We start from the raw sequence: 21,932 nt of genomic DNA, 5'->3' as shown, positions 1-21,932 counted from the left end.
ATACTTCTCTGATGTTGGATATGCTAAGATTCCTGATAACATATATTTTGAGGAGGTATGAACTTGTAACCCTGAGTATGTTAATAATAACTATAGTAATGATAATAAATGACATCTGCTTTAATTTAACATCATTCACTAGAATAGTTCAATTTTATGCATATAGATATAGGTATATATACACACACATATACATTTCCATTTGGAAATTGAGTCAGTATAATATTTACAATTTTGAGCAAAATCCAGAAGCCATTGGAAACTTACTGGTGGATTCACTCAGAGTACTGTGCTCATTCATTTTAAATTTCTTATTTTAAAAAATAAAGTACTCCCAAAGTAGAGATGATAAAAACACTGATTTTTCTGCTCTTTCCTGAAATCACAGTTGGTATATTTTTCCATTTGTGCATTTTCATAAGTATTTTTGGTTATGATTTAGAGGTGAAGTTGATTGACTCAGTGCAATCAGTAAAACTTTGTAAGAGGGACAAAAGGAAAACATTAAGCAACATAATTATTTAATTTCCTCTTATCATCTCAGGTATTCCCATTATGCAATACTGATTGTGTCTAGCATACCTAGGCCTTGACTTGATTGCATACAACAAAATAAGTGGAATATTGACTTATTTATTTGTAAGAGATGTGAATTAATGTTTTGCATTCCCAAATGACCAAAATGAAATGCTTGTTGAACATGACAAAAAAATAAGGGGGAGGGAATGGCTGATTTGGGTGGAAAGGATAAATTATACTCAACCAATAGGCTATCACATGTTTCAGTGAACCACATAATGCCATAAAATGAATTTAAAATTAGCCAATTATATTTATGTTGTCTGCAGAGCACTTAATAATAAAGGATGAGCACTGATTCTTGATGTTATCAATTGATGCTAGTGCAATTTATGTTTGCAATTTACAGGGTACTTAAATGATGCTGTCACTTAATCATTTTGACATGGAGTCATGAATAGGGAGGATTTTGCTATAGCTCTGATTTTCAGCAGAGATCACTACATATATATTATATATTTTGGTCAATACCATGCTGTTAGTTAACTAAGCAATAGAATAACTGCAAGATACAACTCACAATCTTTTTTTAAAGCAATTTCCTATGCACATCACTCTTTCTACTCTTGCTATATTTTTAAATATTTTCAGGTGTTACCAAAGAGATGATATATAAATTAAGGTACTTAGAAGAAAACTGGGCTTACCTTATGATTTGTTGGTTGATTCCTTTCATAGACATTTATCTAAAGAATAACAACAAAAGAAAACAAAACAAAAATTTTTCTGAAGATACATGCATACCCTTCATCTATTATAGCACTAATTGTTTTAACCAACATTTCTAAAAAACACACAAGAACAAAGATTCGGTTGTATAGCAGCAGATGAGTAGTTAAAGAAGGTGGGATTTAGATAACGTAAGGCAGTGGCTGCTGAGCTGCAGGAAATGAGATCTTTTTGCTGCTAAATGGATTGAACAAGAGGGAATCATGTTGAGTAAAATTAATCAGAAAGAGAAAAGCAAATACTAGATAATCTTATTCATAAGTGGACCCTAAGAAGTAAAGCAATGGGTAACACAGGGTGATACTACAATAGGCTATAATTTATTACAGCACTTCAGCTTCATCACTCGGGTGAGACCTTTCCTTTCATAGTATTCTCTAATTCCATCCCAGGTGGTTCACTTCCTAACAAAGTTTCAAAACCTAGATATAGACCAGGTTCCAGGAGATAGAGCATATGTTCACACGTATCCATAAACTAGGGCAAATATATACCTGAAAGCAGTAGTACACTAGAGTTTGCAGTGAGTACCCCCCAACACTTCATCTCCACTATTCCAACCTTTGGGTCCATGATTCTTCAACAATTTGTTTGGCTTTGTATGTTAACTCTCTTTGAGCCACCAGGTTCCAGATGCCATCAGGATGCCAGCCAGTCTTCCCTGGACTGAAGACCCCACCAATGTGTACTGGAGTTCAGCTTCCCCAGAGACCCACCCTACGAGGGAAAGAGAGAGGCATACTGGGAGTATGGATCGACCAGTCAATGCCCATTTTCAGTCAGGAAGCAATTACAGAAGCCAGACCTCTCACCTTCTGCAACCCACAACAACCCTGGGTCCATCCTCCCAGAGGGATAGAGAATGGGAAAGCTATTGGGGAGGGGATGGGATATGGAGATTGGGTGGTGGGAATTGTGTGGAGGTGTACCCCCCCATCCTATGATTTTGTTAATGTCTCCTTCCTTAAATAAATAAATAAAATTATTGCAGCACATGTGGGGACTCAGTGGGGGAAAAGGATACTGAGAGATTGAGTCCCTAGTGTCCAGTGATTGAGAAAGATGGGAAGACAACAGTTTGGTGGATGGTGAAATGTGGTCAATTAGACCACTCTATTTTACGGAAGGGCTTTGTTAGCCCAAAATGAACAAGGCTTGCTGAAGCAAAATAAGAGTTTATCTGGGGATCTTATTAGGAATACAGTGCAAGAAGACTTTAAATTTGTTATAAGTTTGCTACATAGGGTAGAACTTAACAACTACATTTAACAACTATCATCTCATCTATCAAATGTAACACATGGGTTGTATCTTAGATGCCACATCCACTGTACTGCAGAAAGTTTCCTTTCTCCTCTGTCTCTCTCTTTCTCTCTGGAGAATTAACGTTGCATTGATGAAGCCTCTCATGATGACTGCAGAAGCAACAAAATCACTCACATAGAAAAGACAAAAATCTTGTCAGAATTAGAAGGGCAAGCTCTAATTACTGTGCATATTCAGCTGGAAATCTGTTAAATTGGTTTAGTAAGTTGAGGGGTGATTAGTAAAGTTTCAGTCAGTGTTTATCTTGAGCTGTCCTATTGGTTCAGCTTGTCCAGGAGGTAGGGATGGCTGAGCATACCTAGGGATCCTACCCTCAACAGACCACTCTATTTTAGCTATGATTCCAATGACTTCAAAATGTTTCCAATTTATTGTCAGATTAATTTATCTAAATGTACAGGCCTAAAAATATGATGAAGGCAACAGGATGCTTTATAAGAAATTGTAATATATATATATACATGATTTTTTGGAAAAAATGTACTTTGAAATTATATAGCTATTAACTGGGAAGAGAACATAATGGCTATATCTTTTGAACCTCATGTCAGAGGTTCAAAAGTCCCATATTAAATCCTTCTCACTACCACCACAATAAATCCAAGATGGACAGTGCTGGTTTAAAAAATCCTTTAAAAAGGGGGGTGGGGTTCAGCTAGCTGTGATTAGAAAGACAATTTACAATGAGGAAAACACACAAAAACTCCATGTTTTACACAGTGGCTGTTAATCCTTAGCTAAAACAACTTAGGCCCAAGAAGTTATAATTTTGATGTCTGTATCTATCACCTATCTCTTTGCATACAGATGTAGATTTATCATTAGATGATCTTGTAACCAGAGATTGTATTTTATTTCCTTGATATATTGTGAATTATAAGAGTAAAATGCTATCATTGTACACAGCTAGCAAAAAGACATATAAGTTGCTTTTCATGAAATATAATGGATCTGTATTATGATGTGTATCAGTTTTGCTTCATTCTACTAGCAGTCTCTTGCAGTGCAATAATATTCTTATGGAAGGTAGCACATTAACCTGAGAACAAAACTGTGACCACAGTTAATAACACCTTGTTCTAACTCACTGTGCTAATCAGATGGAGCATTTGAATTGGCTTAAATAGATGCAGTGATTTGAATAATAATCTAGCATTGTACCTTGCAGTAAAAGTTAAAAAAAAAAGATTTGTCCTTTTGCCTAAAAACTGGCATTATGTATCCTGTTAGTGTAATGAATCCTATCTATTTATCTGAACTTAATCCAATAATGCTTTCTATTTAAATGTTACTTTTAATGAAGTTAAAAATTGCCCCAGATTTAGAACTATACATTTTTCTGTTTTGATGAATAGGTATGGTCTTGAAATATCAGTATGAGTTCCCTGTTTTCTTTGTGAATTTTGCTTTTGAAAGAATGATTGCCATGGAAGTAAAAACTGATATGTGATCACTAAGCCAAGCAAATGTATCAGTTACATTTCTTATTTATAAAATTCAATATCAATTTTGTTAATGGCTAAAGAATTTGAATGTAAAAAGCATATCTTTCTGCCATATGGCTATAATTTTTAACGACTCTAAGGTCTTCCCTGAGACACTTAAAGTGCCTAATTCTGTCTTTCTCTGTCTCTAGTAGTCTTTACAAACTGCAATTTAAGTAATTACAAAGTACTGCAATTTATTTACTTTTTTGTCCATTAGTAGGATGGAAGTCTGTCTGTTTCATATTATATTGATATTTTCTGTCTTGTGGGAAATCAGTGCTCAGTAAGCTTAGATACATTTCCATATTCTCTATCCAAAGACCTGAGGATCATACATGTTAAGAATCTAAAATGATTTTTTAAATTTTAGACAAGCAAAAACAAACATATATCTGCTTGGCACATTCTACCACAGAAGAATCTACAACAACCTCCTGTAAACACAACAGCATTTATTCATTATGAACATTCACACTAGTTAGATCAATAACCTGAATGCTCTATTCTACTTCAATCTAGATTAAGTGTTGCTGCCAAAATTAATTACAGAAAAATTTGCCTTCAAAATTCACTCCAGCAGTACAAAAAAGGGGGGATATAGGAAAAACCATTAATTAGATATGATCTATTGTAACAGATCTGAGGACTCCAAAGGGGAGGTGGTGTTGAGAATGGTGTGGGGAACCAGTGTCTTCTGGTGGAGAAAGTGGAGGATGTGGTGAGTTGACACCTATCATAGGAAGGTATAAAGCATTTTTGTAAATCAGTATTTAACCAAAAAGTGATCTTTATAAAAATTCATTTTGGCTGTCAGGTAGTGGTACATTTGGTTGAAGGCACATATCCCAGTGTTCAAGTACCCTACTTCAAGCTCCTGGTCCCCACCTGCAGGAGGAAGCTTCATGAGTGGTGAAACAGGGTTGCAGGTGTCTCTCTCCCTCTCCCTCTACTACTCCCTCTATATCTCAGTCCTTCTTCTTAATTGCTCTCTCTCATCTGATATAAGTAAACATTTTAAAAAAATGTAATTTTATCTATAATTACCTAAGACTTAAAAGTGCAGAAGGAATAAGATCTCTCTCTCTCTCATCTTAAAAACCTAGTAGAATACCTAAGTCTCAATGAACATGAACACAATGCTATAAATATTTGCTAAATGATGAATGAATGTAAGAGCAGTAAAAGCCAAGTCATATCTAGGGCCTATTCTTTACATTTACAATATGATTCTTTACATTTATTAACTCATTTAATCCTCATTAACATATGAAGTAGATGCTGTTTTTATTTACCAGTTTTAAAGATGAGTAAATAAGGCAGTTAAATTGTTTCTAAATGACCATAGCACTGTGATGAAAAAAAAAAATGCTGGGATTCAATCCAAGAAATATGGCTACTGAGTCCGTTCTATGCTATGTATGCTATGAGATGATGCTTCATCTGCTCTCATAATCCTTAGCACAAAGCAGTACTCTATTATTATTAGTTAAATTGAGTTGATAATATCTAAACTAAGCTTTATAGTAAGATTATTATTTTTGTAGTCAACTATGGCTATATATATTTAACAAAGGAAATTAAAAATTAGAAAAAAGTTTATCTCCAGTATGGATTGAGTTTTTAGTAGCTGCTCTGGTTTTCAGAAGTGCTTTCAGCTTGTGTTATCTTATTAATCACATCTATAAATTAGAGATAGCATTAACATTAGTCTTACAGGCTTCATATGATTATTAAATCAGATAACATACTGTGCATTACCATCCATCCCTGTGCATTACCATCCATTCCCCTAAATCAGATAATCTATGAACACCCACATTTATCTAAAGTCTCCAATCAGAAATGATAAATTTTTCTTGTTAACAATTGTGATTACAGGATACCTGTATTTTTTAATATTTATTTATTATTTATTCCCTTTTGTTGAACTTGTTGTATTGTTGTGGTTATGACTGATGTCGTTGTTGTTGGATAGGACAGAGAGAAATGCAGAGAGGAGGGGAAGATAGAGAGGGGAAGATAGAGAGGGGGAGAGAAAGATAGACACCTGCGGACCTGCTTCACCGCTTGTGAAGCGACTCCCCTGCAGGTGGGGAGCCAGGGGCTCAAACCGGGATCCTTAAGCCGGTCCGCTTTGCATCACCTGCGCTTAAACCACTGTGCTACTGCCCGACTCCCCAGGATACCTATAATTTTAAGTTTTGTGGTCTATGGTGGTAAAGTCCAATATCCGGTTATTACATCAACAACTAAAATCTAGATATCCTTGTGAAGATATTTTGTAGATGTGGTCATTAGAGAAATTATGGAAGGCAGATATGTACTCCAGAGTTGGAATTTTGATAAGAACGGACATGCAGCTTAATATATAGCAGCAGCTAGAATTATTTGAAAGTCACCCACCAGATCCTCACCTGTGTCAGGTGGGAGAATTATGGAGAGTCGATAGTATGAAACAACCTAAGCAACTGCTCAAATTATAAATGTAACCAACAGAATTCCCTGACTTACGCCTCTTCCCTCAAGAAAAGATCACAGGGATAGTACACTTTACCACAGAGTGGAAGGAGGTGTACTATTTCCTAAGTAAACTTACCCTTAGTCTTTTTTTTTTTTTTTTTTACTCTCAGCTCTTCTAATACATTTCCTTAATATGTTAATAGTTTCTGTGCTTAGTGACCATCCCCGCATTTGGTCAAATTTTTCCTAGCATAAAAAAGAGTGTAGATTCCCCTAAAGGGGTCATAAATTATCCAACATCATAGTTAATATGCACAATATATTGACTCTAAGTAAAAGCTGTTCTCTATAATTAGGTTGGGTCTAATATGATCAAACTAAAATCATATGAACATAAGTGAGTTTTCTCAAAGAAGAGGAAATCTCTGTGGAATACAGTCATAACTTCTACTCTACAGCTTCCATTGTGCTGGTCCTATAACTTCTGGACTTGTCTTTAGACCCTAGAACTTCATAAGTTAATATTTTACTATATCTTTCTTGCTTATGGATATAAACATATATTCATATACATGCATATGTGTGTATGTATGTATATTTTCAGGTATACATGTACACATATGCATATCTTTATGACATAAAAGAACACCCAGGGCATCCCACTAGAAAGGCCAGTTACCTACATGCTCCAGTAAAGGAATGGTGACTATTCTAGGATGTAGATTATTCTCTTTATTTTTATTTCTTTATTGGGGAATTAATGGTTTACATAGAAGCCTCTCATGATATGTTGAATTTCTGCGGCGTCTGCTATGATTGCTTCTCTTTCGTTTACAATCCGATTTATTTTTCATTTAATTCAGAAACGTTTTATTTCTTCCTTAATTTCCTCTTTGATCCAGTAGTTGTTAAGAGTTTCCACATTTTGGGAATTTTACTAATTTTTTGTTTATTGTTAACTGTTAGTTTGTTTCTACTGTGGTCTGAGATGATGTTTGGGATGATTTCATTGCTCTTGAATTTGGTGATGCTGTCTTTGTGGCTTAACATATGGTCTGTTCTTGAGAATGACCCACATGGACTTGAATAGAATGTGTATTTAGTTTCTTGGGGTGAATGGCTCTGAAAATAGGACATCCTGTAGAATGCTTTCCTAGTTTATCTATCTCTTCATTTAGCTTGCTAGATGTGAGAAAATTTCAAATAGCAAAATTTAAATTATAATACAAAGTATACTTATTCAAACAGAAACTTTTCAAACAGAAAACTGTAACATCTTTACAAGATTATGTAGCTGTGGATCTAAATTATTTGAAGTTTTGTTGGTGTTTTACCTAAAATATCAGCATTAAGATGTATGGGGAAAAACAGATGAATTGAATTACATCAAAATTATAATCTTGTAGCAGAAGCAAGATATTTTAAATGAAATCAGAAAGGAAAAAAAATAAAAGCCAGCAATCAGGGAAGACAGTGTCAGGACAAATATTTAAAACAGCTCCCCCTCACCACCAAATACATAAGGAAAGGTTTAAAAGGTAGAACACTGGAAATTTTTTAGCGTAGTAAAACTATGCTGCATTTGACAAAATTTCTGCATTTGACAAAAATTCCATACATCATGAAGTGTGGACTTTACTGTATGGAAACATCATTCAGAAGTCTGGTTGATTCAGGAGCAGAATGGAGAATCTGATGGTAATATTTATTTTAAAATATTTTTATTCACTTTAATGAGAGATAAAACAAGATATAAAAAGAGTAAAAGAGAGGGAAAGCAGATCACTGCTCAGTTCTAGGTTATGATGGTACTGGAGATTCAACCTGGGGCTTTGGAGCTTGAAGTCTGAAACTTTGATACTACAATTTAGTGACTACAAATACTGATATATGAAGCAAGCTTGATGAAGAATATAGAGATATTTGCAAACTTTAAAATTGGAAATGAATAGAATATATAATGCAATATCAAGCAAAATAATGTATACATAGTCACTATCCTTCATTTGGCAATCTTGTTTCCCAACAGAATGTTAACCATTGTAATTCTGCTACACTTGCATGCCAAATTTGAACAGTTACGTTGTTGGGTGTTAAATGATAAGAGTCATTTTTTCTCAAAGTAGAATTGAGATTTCAGAAGAAACAGGGAAAGGAATTAAAATCCCATGTGGTCTGGATTAGGTTGGGCATATCAAATGAAATCTTGTTTAACATGATATAGCCGAGATGTATCATTCTTATAAGTAGGTAGATTACCAAGAAGTAATATAAATCTTTAAAAAACAAAGGGTTGAGGAAGTGGCTTCCTACATAGATGACACTGTATATTCCAAAGTGACACTTTCTCACAAAAAATAAGTAAATCTTTAAAAATGTTTTATTTTATTAAATATTATTTATTTGAATGAGAAAGATACTAATAAAGATAGAAATAGAGAGAGAGAAAGAAAGACTAGAGCACTGCTCTACTCTGATTTATGGTAGTGCTGGAGATTGAACCCTGGACTTCAAGGCCTCAGGCATGAAAGTTTTTTGCATAACCATTATGCTGTTTCTTCAGCCCCAAATAATTTTATATAGAATTTTTAAACTAGTTGAATATATACACATGAGTCAGTATTACATATATTTTTGTTATGTGAGCTTAGAGAATCAGCATCCCTCTCTATTTTTCTGTCTCAATAAATAAATAAATGCAATAAGATGATGAGATTAAAAAAAACTATCAAACAGGTGAGCAAAGTCAACATCAAGAGTGATGTCTTATGGATGTGTGGGCTTGACGTGATGTGGTGTCACTTATAAAGGCTCTTAACTTTGGGAATGAACAGTTTATAAATTCAGTCTCAAGCTAAAAGAATTTATATATAGATACTATTCTCTTTTTTGGTGAAGTTATAGTCTATCAACATATATATATATATCCCTCTCCAAAATAGATATGTCTTGGGGAAAACATACACACATCTTATGTCATGAAGAAAACATCTATACAGCTCACAATCTAATACGGTGACAGTATATAAAATACCTGACTGGAATTGACCAATATGCCAATGCCATCCAAAACAAAGTAAATCTTGAAGGTGTGACAGTTGAATGGGGTCTAAGTCTGATGTGGTATAGTATAGGATCCTTGAATTGAAAGAAGTCATTAGTTAGATACCCAGGCGATGAATAAAATACAATTTTTAATAATTATGTATCAATATTATTTCATTCATCATAACAGATTTATATTGTTATTGTACAGTGTTAATAATAGGAAACTTTGTAGGGTGTATGATAATCTTAGTACCATTTTTATTGTTCTTTAAATCTAAAACTGTTGCAAAATAACAAGTTTAAGGAAAAACAGTGTCAAGTATACTACCCTCTTATTTCAGCTACATGCTGCTTCACTTTTTTAAAACTAAAATCATAACCATAGTTTTGATCCCACTTGCATATTTCTAACTTTTTGTCAACACACACATCATTACTGAAACTGAATTAATAAGACTGGAGAAATAACAAGATAGTTTAAGAAACAGACTTTCATGCCTGAGGTACTGAGGTCCTGGGCTCAGTCCCTCAGGACATCATAAGTCAGAACTGATCAGTATGTTTATTAAATAAAAAAGAAAGAAAGAAAGACCTTTCATTTCATAGGATTCTCTAATTCCATTCCAGGTGTTTCACTTCCTAACAAAATCCCAAAACCTAGATATAGACCAGGTCCCGTAAGATAGAGCATATGTTCACATGTATCCATAAATTAGGGCAAAATATATACGTGAAAGAAAAAGTACACAATAGTCTGCAGTGAATCAGTATAAAGTTCAAAATAATAGTGTCTACTTGGACTTAGATACCCTCCTCACCTACTTCCTGTTACAGTTCTCTCACTTACTCTGAAGCTAACCTTATCAATGTAAGATTGCAAAAGCTGAATAAGGGCAAGACTGGCATACTTTAATGATGACTCTTTAGTCACTATCAGGCCACCCCATCAGCTGGGGCCCTAGTCGGGGAGTCTTGAGATTCCCAAACAGACATGATGGGCCTAGAACTCAAGTAAATCCCTCTCTCCATTGTTACTGGTCATCTCTATCAGCAACAACAAAACAGACCCCTTTCTATCCCCCAATTAGGACCTTGCCTTCAGCTTGGATCAACAATAGTAGAGAATGTTCCATCCTCTAAAGGGAGTCTGGACAACATACTCTTATGCTACACCTGAGGAAGATGGGTCCTGATATTGTGCAGCTTGAAACGTTCTTACTGATGACCACAGAATATGAGCTCAGATCTACAGGGATGCAGAGGTCACATAGGCTCATAAGCTGAATATGGGCCTCAGATCAAATCAAATGGATGGGGTTTACAGTCAACAATATTTACACACCTTTCCCATATATCTACAAAACAGAGACCCCTCAACTCTTCATCTGCACTATTCCAGTCTTTAAGGTCCATGATTGGTCAACAATTTGTTTGATTTTATATGTTAATTATCTTTTCAGATGCTAGCATGATGCCAACCTGACTTCCCTGAATAGACAACCCCACCAATATGTCCTGGAGCTCTTCTTCCCCAGAGCCCTTCCCCACTAGGGAAAGAGAGAGGAAGTTTGGGAGTATGGATTGACTTGTCAACACCCATGTTCAGTGGGGAAGCAATAACAGAAGTCAGACCTTCCAACTTCTGCATCCCACAATGACCTTGGGTACATACTCCCAGAGGGTTAAAGAATAGGAAAGCTATCAGGGGAGGAAATGGGACACAGAGTTCTGGTGGTGGAATTGTGTGGAGTTGTAACCTCTTATCCTGTTTTTTTTCTTTGTCAGTGTTTTTTAAAATTTCTTTTAAATAAAAGAATGAAAATGAAAAGAAGATAAAAATTAAAAAAAAAAAAATAGTGGCCTTGAGACACCAAAGGTAGCATAGTGGCTAGAGCTTTGCATTTAAAAATATGAAATCTTAATTTTGATCTCAGATACTACATGAGTTTTCTTTCTGTCTCATGTTAATAGATAAATAGAACATTTTCAAAACTGAATTAACTTTGTTGCTATTTATGTTATCCATTGTACAATATTTGTCAGTATTAATCCTCTCAGAATGTAATTGTACTTCTAGTTTCTGGAGTTTGATGACTTCATCTCTGCCTATTTAATATAATAACATTTTTATTATTTATACTTCATCATACCTGAATGAATAGTACAGGAATATTTTGAGTTGTCATTTTTATTTTAGCAAAATTTTTTTTGGCTTGAGAAACCTTTTAAATCAACTACATAGAATTTGTATATTATAATATGCAAATTAAACACTTTAGTGTTAAGTATTATAGGAAAACATTATTAAATATAAAATCCAGAACATTATGTTACTTCAGTGATGAGATGCTTAATCTCAAACAGCTATTTTGACTTTCATTATTGACTTTTTAAGCACAGAGTACTTATATGACTCTTAAAATCAATGATTTTATGGACCATTAATTGAAAAAGAATGCTTTTAAACAACTTATGCAACACATAAATTAATATTTCCAGGTGCAAGTGACAGAAAAATCAGTGAGTAAAATTAAAGGAACAGAAAATAATACAACAAATGACAACAAAAAGTGCCTTTGCCATTGTTCTTGTGTAAGTGACACAAGATCACTTACGTAGCTCTAAGCAGAACATAGGAAACTTGCCAAAAATAAATAAATAAAAATATTTTCTTAGCATCCCAGAGTATATTTGAGCACTGATATACTGATAAAAATTCACTTCAAATTTCAAATATAGATATTAAGATGATTATTCTGGCTGATATTTTGGAGGTAGTAAAAGAAGAATTTTCTCTGAAAAATTAACCTGTTAATTAACCTGTGATATCTTGCATCTTCACACACACAAAAAAGTAAACACTAATATATGGTGATAAATATGTAGAGAGAGAGAGCAGTCTATTTATAGCTTTTGAAAAATTAGTTTTCATACTTAAGATAAATATTGATACACATATATCTTACAGTATTACTGTTACTAGTAATCAGTACATGACAGTATCTACTAATTTGCATAATAGGTAAAATAAAGTATATTCCCATATCTGAACACTCTTAACTTGAATTGTCGGTGATTAATATTAAAATTAAGACTACTTATAGGGGTACCATTTGACAACAGTATTTATACTGTGTACATAATTTTACTGAATTTTTGCATCTCCAAAATACTGGTATCCATACTTTATAAATGATGGAACAAAGAATTAAAATGAATGACTTTGTTTATTGAACTCCACTGGTTAAATATGGAATAGCAACCCATGTCAAATCCACACTTTAAATATGGATACAAGGACTGCAAAAGCTGAATAAGGGCAAGAGACTGGCATACTTTAATGATGACTCTTTAGTCACTATCAGACCATTCCACCAGCTGGGGCCCTAATCGGGGAGTCCTGAGATTCCCAAACAGACTAGATGGGCCTAGAACTCGATTAAATTCCTCTCTCCATTGTTACCATTCATTTCTACCAGGAGCAACTAAATAGACCCCTCTGTGGGCCCCCATAGGACCTTGCCTTCAATTTGGATCAACAATGGTAGAGAATGTTCCATCCTCCGAAGGGAGGATGGACAACATATTCTATGCTACACCTGAGAAAGATGGGTCGATAATGGGGCAGCATGGAATGTTCCTACTCATGACCACAGAATGTGAGCTCAGATCTAGAGGAATGCAGAGGTCACACAAGCTCCTAAGCTAATTATGGGTCCCAGCTCACATCAAATTGATGGGGTTTACAGTCAACAATATTTATATCCCTTTCCCATATTGGGGAGCTACTCTCTTCCCTGATCCAGCTTTCTGGTCCTTTTCCCAGCAATGACATCATCTCCCCAGACAATAACTTGGATCCACCTGCATATCAGATTTCAAGCTTAGGCAAAGAAAAAACACTAGCATAGCTACAGGCCCTTGGAAATATAAATAAAACATGCCTACTAACTATCTACAAAATGGAGGACCCCCCCCCCAACACTTCTTCTGCACTATTCCACCCTTTAGGTCCATGATTGTTCAACAATTTGTTAGGCTTTGTATGTTAACTCTTTCCAGCCACCAGATTCCACATGCTAGCAGGATGCGACCAGACTTCCCGGGACAGACAACCCCACCAATGTGCACTGGGGCTCCTCTTCCCCAGAGCCCTTCCCCATTAGGGAAAGAGAGAGACAGGCTGGGAATATGGATCAACCTGTCAATGCCCATGTTCAGCAGGGAAGCAGTTACAGAAGCCAGACCTTCCACCTTCTGCATCCCACAATGACCTTGGGTCCACACTCCCAGAGGGTTATAGAATAAGAAAGCTATCAGGGGAGGGGATGGGATACAGAGGTCTGGTGGTGGGAATTGTGTTAATTTGTACCCCTCTTTTCCTATGGTTTTGTCAATGTTTCCTTTTTATAAATAAAAAAGAAAGAAAATGACAACAACAAAAAAGAAATGCCAAAAGGAATTTAAAAAAAAAGAAAAAAAGAAATATGGATACAAAGTTTTCCCATAGGGAGTTGGGCGGTAGCACAGCAGGTTAAGTGCATGTGACACAAAGAGCAAGGATCCCGGTTCAAGCCCCGGCTCTCCACCAGCAGAGGGGTAGCTTCACAGGTGGTGAAGCAGGTAAAAAAAAAAAAAAAAAAAAAACAAAGAAAGAAAGAAAGAAAGAAAGAAAGAAAGGAAAAGTTTTCCATAGAGATGTGAGAAATTATATCTTGCCTTCCAAGATCTTACTCCTTTTTTTAATGTCACTTTTAAATAGTTTTATTTTTTACATGAATGTAAGGCTCACTCACAGGAACTTTTAACAAAAACATAAAATGCAAGAATGGCAATAACAGAAGTAAATCCATCAACAAAATAAAATTAAAATAAAATCAGTTCTTCCTACAAGATAGATTTTTTCAGAAAAAGCCATAGTTACAATTGATGTACTCACTTTAACATAAAATGTAATCGATAACTAGAAAGTGTACCATAGAAAATGATTTACTTCTTGCCATGCCTGAAGGTTAAGAGTGGTCTACAATTCTGTTTTATTTTTCAAGACTTTGTTGTCTGCTAGAAGTTATGGGGAGAAAAAGTTAATAAGACCAGTTTCATATGCCCTTCACTTAAGTTTATAAATAACAAAAAATTAGAATGATTCCCCTTGGTATATACTGTTAACAATTTAATAATCTAGAGATAAACTGTTGATTTATGGGGTTGTGGATACATTATTCTGTGTTTAATTTCAATAAAAATAATAGTGTGTGCCAGATGCTGTAGGGCAAAAACCTTGCCCAAAACAATGAGGAACAGAATGTTTGTAGTTATTTCCCTTGATAGGCCTTGCTTAGGCATCTGAAATTTTTACAAGAAAAATAGAAATCCAGGATAGACTGTCTTGGCAAAATTCCAGGAATTCATGTTGAATGGGTTGCAAAGTACTATAAATAAATCATGACTAAATTTTGAGTGAGAAGCTCTTCTTAGAATTAAGCATTGCCTCTGGGTGAGAATCTAAATGGTACATATTATTATGTGTCTGCAAATGAATCTATTCTTACCAATGAGCAGGTCCATATCCTGAGCCTGGTGTCCTGTGAACTGTTCATGTTTCTCACCTCTAAGTAGAGTACTCAAGGTAGAAAATAAAGGACTATGATTTTTTTAAAATTTTTTATTTATGAAAGGAAACATTGACAAAACCATAGGATAAGAAGGGCACAACTTTGAACAATTCCCACCACCAGACCTCTGTATCCCATCCCCTCCCCTGATAGCTTTCCTTTTCTTTAACCTTCTGGGTGTTTGGACCCAAGGTCATTGTGAGGTGCAGAAAGTGGAAGGTCTGGCTTCTGTAATTGCTTCCCTGCTGAACATGGGCATTGACAGGTCAATCCATACACTCAGCCTGTCTCTCTCTTTCCCTAGTGGGGAAGGCCTCTGGGGACACAGAGCTCCAGTGCACATTGGTTGGGTTGTCTGTCCAGGGAAGTCTGGCCACATCCTGCTAGCATGTGGAACCTGGTGGCTGAAAAGAGAGTTAACATACAGAGCCAAACAAATTGTTGATCATTGTATTTTAAGTGTTCAAGGGAGTCATGTGGTAGTGCAGCCGGTTAAGCCCACGTGGAGCAAAGAGCAAGGACCTGCTTAATGATCCCAGTTGGAGCCCCTGGCTCCCCACCTACAGGGGAGTTGCTTCACACAAGTGGTGAGGCAGGTCTGTAGGTGTCTATCTTTCTCTCCCCATCTGTCTTCCTCTCCTCTCTCCATTTCTCTCTGTCCTATCCAACAACGATGACATCATCATCAACAACAACAATAATAAAACAAGGGCAACAAAAGGAAATAAATAAATATTTTTTAAAAAGTTAAAAAATGTTCAAATGGAGAGTCTGAATTCATTTATTTTTTTGACAGTGGGGGGTGGGGGGTGTGTCAGACTTCTAACAACTTTTAAGTCACCATTCTCCCCTTACACTTCTACTTTATATCTAGATAAGTTGGTAAGAGTGTCTATATTCTTTCTCTAGCAATAAGTTCAAATTGTGCAAGTCCGTGATCATATAGGGCTCCTTCTTCAATTTGCTTCACCCTAATCATCAAGACCATGAAGGAGAACTCACTCTCCTCTCTTGGATCACTCCTGTCATTTCCAGGACTGTCTGGGAAGTCTGTTTTCCCAGAAAGTCTTATTGTATGTGTAATAAACCTTAATGCCCTCTTTGTGCATCATTAGTTTGAACATCTGAACCAAATGAAGGGGAATGAGTCAGCCAGGAATCTTTCAGGTGGTTAGTTATGGCAAGTGAAGATGAGTAAACTCAGTCCATCTCTGCTTTTGTTTTCCTGAGATTGTCCATTATATTAACAGACTCAATGCAGTGAACTGAAAAAAAACCACTGAGTGTTGGATAGCATCCAATAGTACCACCAAATGTTCAGTAATTATTAGCATATTCTCCCTGAATCAAAGTGTAAATATTACACTTTATATTACATTAACAGTTCTAATTGAAGAATTTTTAGGTCATTTACTTATGAGTATCATTGTCATATTTACATATATAGGATGATTATGGCAACTCAAGTTCATGTATTTCTTTATTCAAATCAAAGTGAATGATAAATTTCATCTTTCTGAAGATTCAAATGAAAGCTTCTGCTTCAGTGATCTATGATTGATTGCCAGGGAGGTAGCTATGGAGAGATTAAGAGATCACTGAACCTTGTGGGTAAGGGGTATTCATAAGTGAAAACTAGAACCATTGTGACAATTATAAAAAAAAAGGATGCTGAGCAATCAAAAATCAACAAATATCACATCATATATTTTACTGCTGCTCTCAGAAGAATGCTTTTTGTAACCTGACATAGTTTCACATTGACTTATTGTTCCTAAGCAAGCCTGTAGTCACCTTACGATCATGACTTCTCATGCTGTAACTATATTAATTTCTTCTTTTGTCTCTGCAACATTATGTATTCTTCTTCTGTTTAAAATGCTCTTACTCTTTCATCATTTTGACTCCTACTTCAGAGACTTTACTCTTGCTTCAATTATTCTAGATGCTGAATATTAACCTCATATGGTGAACATGTTCAATGAATGACACATACAACTTTAAATCAATTCTTAAGTAGAAACAAAGTGATTAAGTACACTTAACCCCATCTTACCAAAGCTTTTAAATTTAAAAAAAAATTAAATTTTTGGTTTAAAAAATGGTTTTAAATTTTTAAAAAAGTGATTACTATTATAGTGAATTATATAGTATCAAGCAGTTTATTCTTTTCAGTATTAGTCTTTTATTTAGATTTAGAACAAAGGAATATAATGCTAAAGAATAAGAAAGAGCTACTTAAGTTACACTACAGAAATAGCTGGTTTTCTTACTGGAAAGGTCTTTCATTTTCTGATTTTCTTGGTATGGATTAAAAACAGAGAAAAAAAGAATAAACCCTCTGTATTTTCTTTTTTTTCTTTTTTTTTTATTTAAGAAAGGATTAATTAACAAAACCATAAGGTAGGAGGGGTACAACTCCACACAATTCCCACCACCCAATCTCCATAACCCCCCCCTCTCCTGATAGCTTTTCCATTCTCTATCCCTTTGGGAGCATGGACCCAGGGTCATTGAAGGTTGCAGAAGGTAGAAGGTCTGGCTTCTGTAATTGCTTCCCCGCTGAACATGGGCGTTGACTGGTCGGTCCATACTCCCAGTCTGCCTCTCTCTTTCCCTAGTAGGGTGTGTCTCTGGGGAAGCTGAGCTCCAGGACACATTGGTGGGGTCTTCAATCCAGGGGCCTGGCCAGCATCCTGGTGGCATCTGGAACCTGGTGATTGAAAAGAGAGTTAACATACGAGGCCAAACAAATTGTCGAGCAATCATGGGCCCAAAGCTTGGAATAGTGGAGAGGAAGTGTTAGGGAGGTACTCACTGCAAACTCTAGTGTACTTCTGCTTGCAGATATATATTTTGCAGTAGTTTACGGATACGTGTGAACATAAGCTCTCTCTCAGAGAAACTGGTGTATATCTAGGTTATGGGACTTTGTTAGAAAGTGAACCACCTGAGATGAAATTAGAGTGTACTACAAAAGGAAAGGTCTCACCCGAGTAATGAAGCTGAAGGGTTGTCATTACATACGTGAAGTCACTGGACAAAGTCTGAGGTAAAGCATGTTGAGGTGGCAATCATTGCATTGGTTAGGTTGTGATCGGCAGATGCAATATTATTTGGTATGGATTGGGAGAGGCATATGGGAAAGTGGGCCCTAACCAGGGGTTCCAGGACTGAGAGAAGTAGGGGCTCTATAGTGGAGATGTGAGGTTCCTGCTGTCTTAGGGTTCCAAAAGACAATTGATAGTTAATGTTATAATCACATTATTTGTTAATTGCTTAACTTTGAAAAGTCCTTTTGTTATGGTTTGCTGTACAGTATCCAGTATCTTGTATATAGCTGTGCTATTGGATGCTTCTAATCTACTTAGTCTAGGCTTTTGAGAGAGTCTGCATATCAAATACACAGCCTATATATTAAAAAGATTCAGTTTGTGTTTGAAAACCATTGAGACAAACAATTGATTTCCCCCTCTCATATTAATTAACTACTGATTTATATGTCTACATTTTGCTAGGAGTGTACATAAACACCATTCCCACCTCCAAAAGACTGTGACACATCCCTCCCACCCACTCCCACCCCCCACTGTCCCAGGAAGCTGCATGTCTACCCCTCACCACAGGGTTTTTACTTTGGTGCCCTACTTACAATTTGATCAGGTCCTGCTTTTAGTTTCCCTTTCAGATCTTCTTACTCAACTTCTGTTGATGAGTGGGATCATCCCATACTCATCTTTATCTTTCTGACTTAGTTCACTTAACATAATTCCTTCTAGCTCTGTCCAAGATGGGTCAGAGAAGGTGGGTTCATTGTTCTTGATAGCTGCATAGTATTCCATTGTGTATATATACCACAGCTTTCTCAGCCACTCATCTGTTGTTGGGCACCTGGGTTGCTTCCAGGTTTTAGCTATTATGAATTGTGCTGCTATGAACATAGGAGTACACACCTCTTTTTGCTTGGGTGTTATGGAGTCCTTGGGGTATAACCCCAGGAGAGGAATTACTGGATCATATGGAAGGTCCATATCTAGCCTTCTGAGAGTTTTCCAGACTGCTCTCCACAGAGGCTGTACCAATTTACATTCCCACCAGCAATGCAAAAGGGTTCCTCTGTCACCACATCCTCTCCAGTATTTGTTGCTGCTGTCCTTTTTGATGTATGTCATTCTTACAGGAGTGAGGTGGTATCTTAGTGTTGTCTTAATTTGCATTTCTCTGACAATCAGTGGCCTAGAGCAGTTTTTCATATGTTTGTTAGCCTTTTGGATCTCCTCTGAGGTGAATGTTTTGTTCATATCCTCTGCCCATTTTTGGATGGGGTCATTTGCTTTTTTGGTGCTAAGTTTGCTGAGCTCTTTATATATTTTGGTGATTAGTTTCTTGTCTGATGTCTGGCATGTGAAGATCTTCTCCCATTCTGTGAGGGGTCTCTCTGTTTGTTTAATAGTTTCTTTGGATGTGCAGAAGCTTTTCAATTTGATGTAGTCCCATTGGTTTGTTTCTGCTTTAGTCTTCCTTGCAATTGGGTTTGATTCATCAAAGATGTCCTTGAGGTGTAGGTGGGAAAGTGTTTTACCAATGTTTTCCTCTAAGTATTTGATTGTTTTTGGTCTGACATCCAGGTCTTTGATCCATTTGGAGTTGATTTTTGTTTCTGGTGAGATAAAGTGGTTCAATTTCATTCTTCTGCATGTTTCAACCCAGTTTTCCCAGCAACATTTATTGAAGAGAGCCTCCTTTTTCCATTTAATCCTTTGGGCCCCCTTATCAAAAATTAGATGCCCATAGGTGTTGGGATTTATTTCTGGGCTTTGAATTCTGTTCCACTGGTCTGTGTGCCTATTTTTATTCCAGTACCTTGCTGTTTTGATGATGATGGCTTTATAATATAGTTTAAGGTCTGGGAGTGTGATGCCTCCATTTCTGTTTCTTTTCCTCAAGATGGTTTTTGCAATTCTAGGTGTTTTCATGATCCAGATAAATGATTGTAGTGTTTGTTCTATTCTCTTAAAGAAGCTTGGTGGAACTTTGATGGGTATTGCATTAAATTTGTATATGGCTCTGGGGAGAATATTCATTTTGATGATATTTATTCTTCCAATCCATGAGCATGGGATATCTTTCCATTTCTTGGTATCAGTTTCTATTTCCTTGATTAGCAACTCATAGTTTTAAGCATACAAGTCTTTCACTTCTTTGGTCAACTTTATTCCTAGTATTTGATTGTTTTTGCTGAAACAGTAAATGGGAGTGATTTATATGTCTTCTTCTTCAGATTTAGTGTTTGCATAATGAAATGCCACTGATTTTTGTATATTGATTTTTATAGCATGATAACTTGCTATATTGCCTAATAACTTCCAGTAATTTTCTGCTGGATTCTTTAGGTCTTTCTATGTATACTATCATATCATCTGCAAATAGTGAGAGCTTGACTTCTTCCCTTCTAATCTGTATCCCTTTGATTTCTTTCTCTTGCCTGATTGCTATGGCAAGAACTTCCAATACTATGTTGAAGAGTAACAGTGACAGTGGACAGCCCTGTCTAGTCCCCGATCTGAGGGGGAATGCTTTCAGCTTCTGTCCATTGAGTATGATGTTGGCTGTAGGTTTGCTATATATAGACTCCACTATCTTGAGGAATTTCCCATCTATTCCCATTTTTGTAGAGTTTTGAGCATGAATGGGTGTTGGATTTTGTCAAAGACTTTCTCTGCATCTATTGAGATAATCATGTGGTTTTTGGCTTTGCTTTTATTGATGTGGTGAATGACATTGATTGACTTACAGATGTTGAAACAGCCTTGCATTCCTGGGATGAATCCCACTTGGTCGTGATGAACAATCTTTTTGTTGTGTTGCTGTATCTGGTTGGCCAAGATCTTGTTACTATTTTGGCATCAATGTTCATCAGAGATATTGGTCTGTAGTTTTCCTTTTTTGTTGTGTCCCTATCAGCTTTTAGTATCTGGGTGATGTTGGCTTCATAGAAGGTGTAAGGGAGTATTCCTGTTTCTTCAATCTTATGGAATAGCTTAAGAAGTATGGGTATTAACTGTTTCCTGAAAGTTTTGTAGAATTCATTTGTGAAGCCATCTGGTCCAGGACTTTTGTTGTTGGGGAGATTCTTAATAACGGTTTCAATTTATTTGTCTGTGATTGGTGTATTTAGATTTTGTAGTTCTTCTTGGTTCAGTTTTGGAAGTGCATAGGTTTCTAGGAATTGTTCCATTTCTTCCAGATTCTCTAGCTTGGTGGCATATAGTTCTTTATAGAGGTTTTGCAGGATTCTCTGGATTTCTGTGGTGTCAGTTGTGATATCTCCTCCATCGTTTACAATTCTATTAGTTTGAGTCTTCTCTCTTTTTTGTTTCGTGAGTCTGGCTAGGGATTTGTCAATTTTATTTAATCTTTCAAAGAACCAACATTTGGCTTCATTGATCTTTTGTATGGTTCTTTTATTTTCGATGTTGTTTATTTCTGCTCTAACTTTAGTGATTTCTGTCCTTCTGGTTGGTGTATTTTCTTTTATTTTAATTGAACTTGTCAGTATAAAACGAACATCATACTCATGTAAAAATGGAAAACAGGTGTTCAAGTTATTCTTATGATAAAATTATTAAAAAGCTAGTTAGTTTTACACCAAAAATTTCTACTAATTTTATAGGGCAAAATGCACAAA

The sequence above is a fragment of the Erinaceus europaeus genome, chromosome 3 (genome assembly GCF_950295315.1).
Source record: "Erinaceus europaeus chromosome 3, mEriEur2.1, whole genome shotgun sequence".
Lineage (NCBI taxonomy): Eukaryota > Metazoa > Chordata > Mammalia > Eulipotyphla > Erinaceidae > Erinaceus > Erinaceus europaeus.
This window is presented reverse-complemented; position numbering follows the sequence as displayed.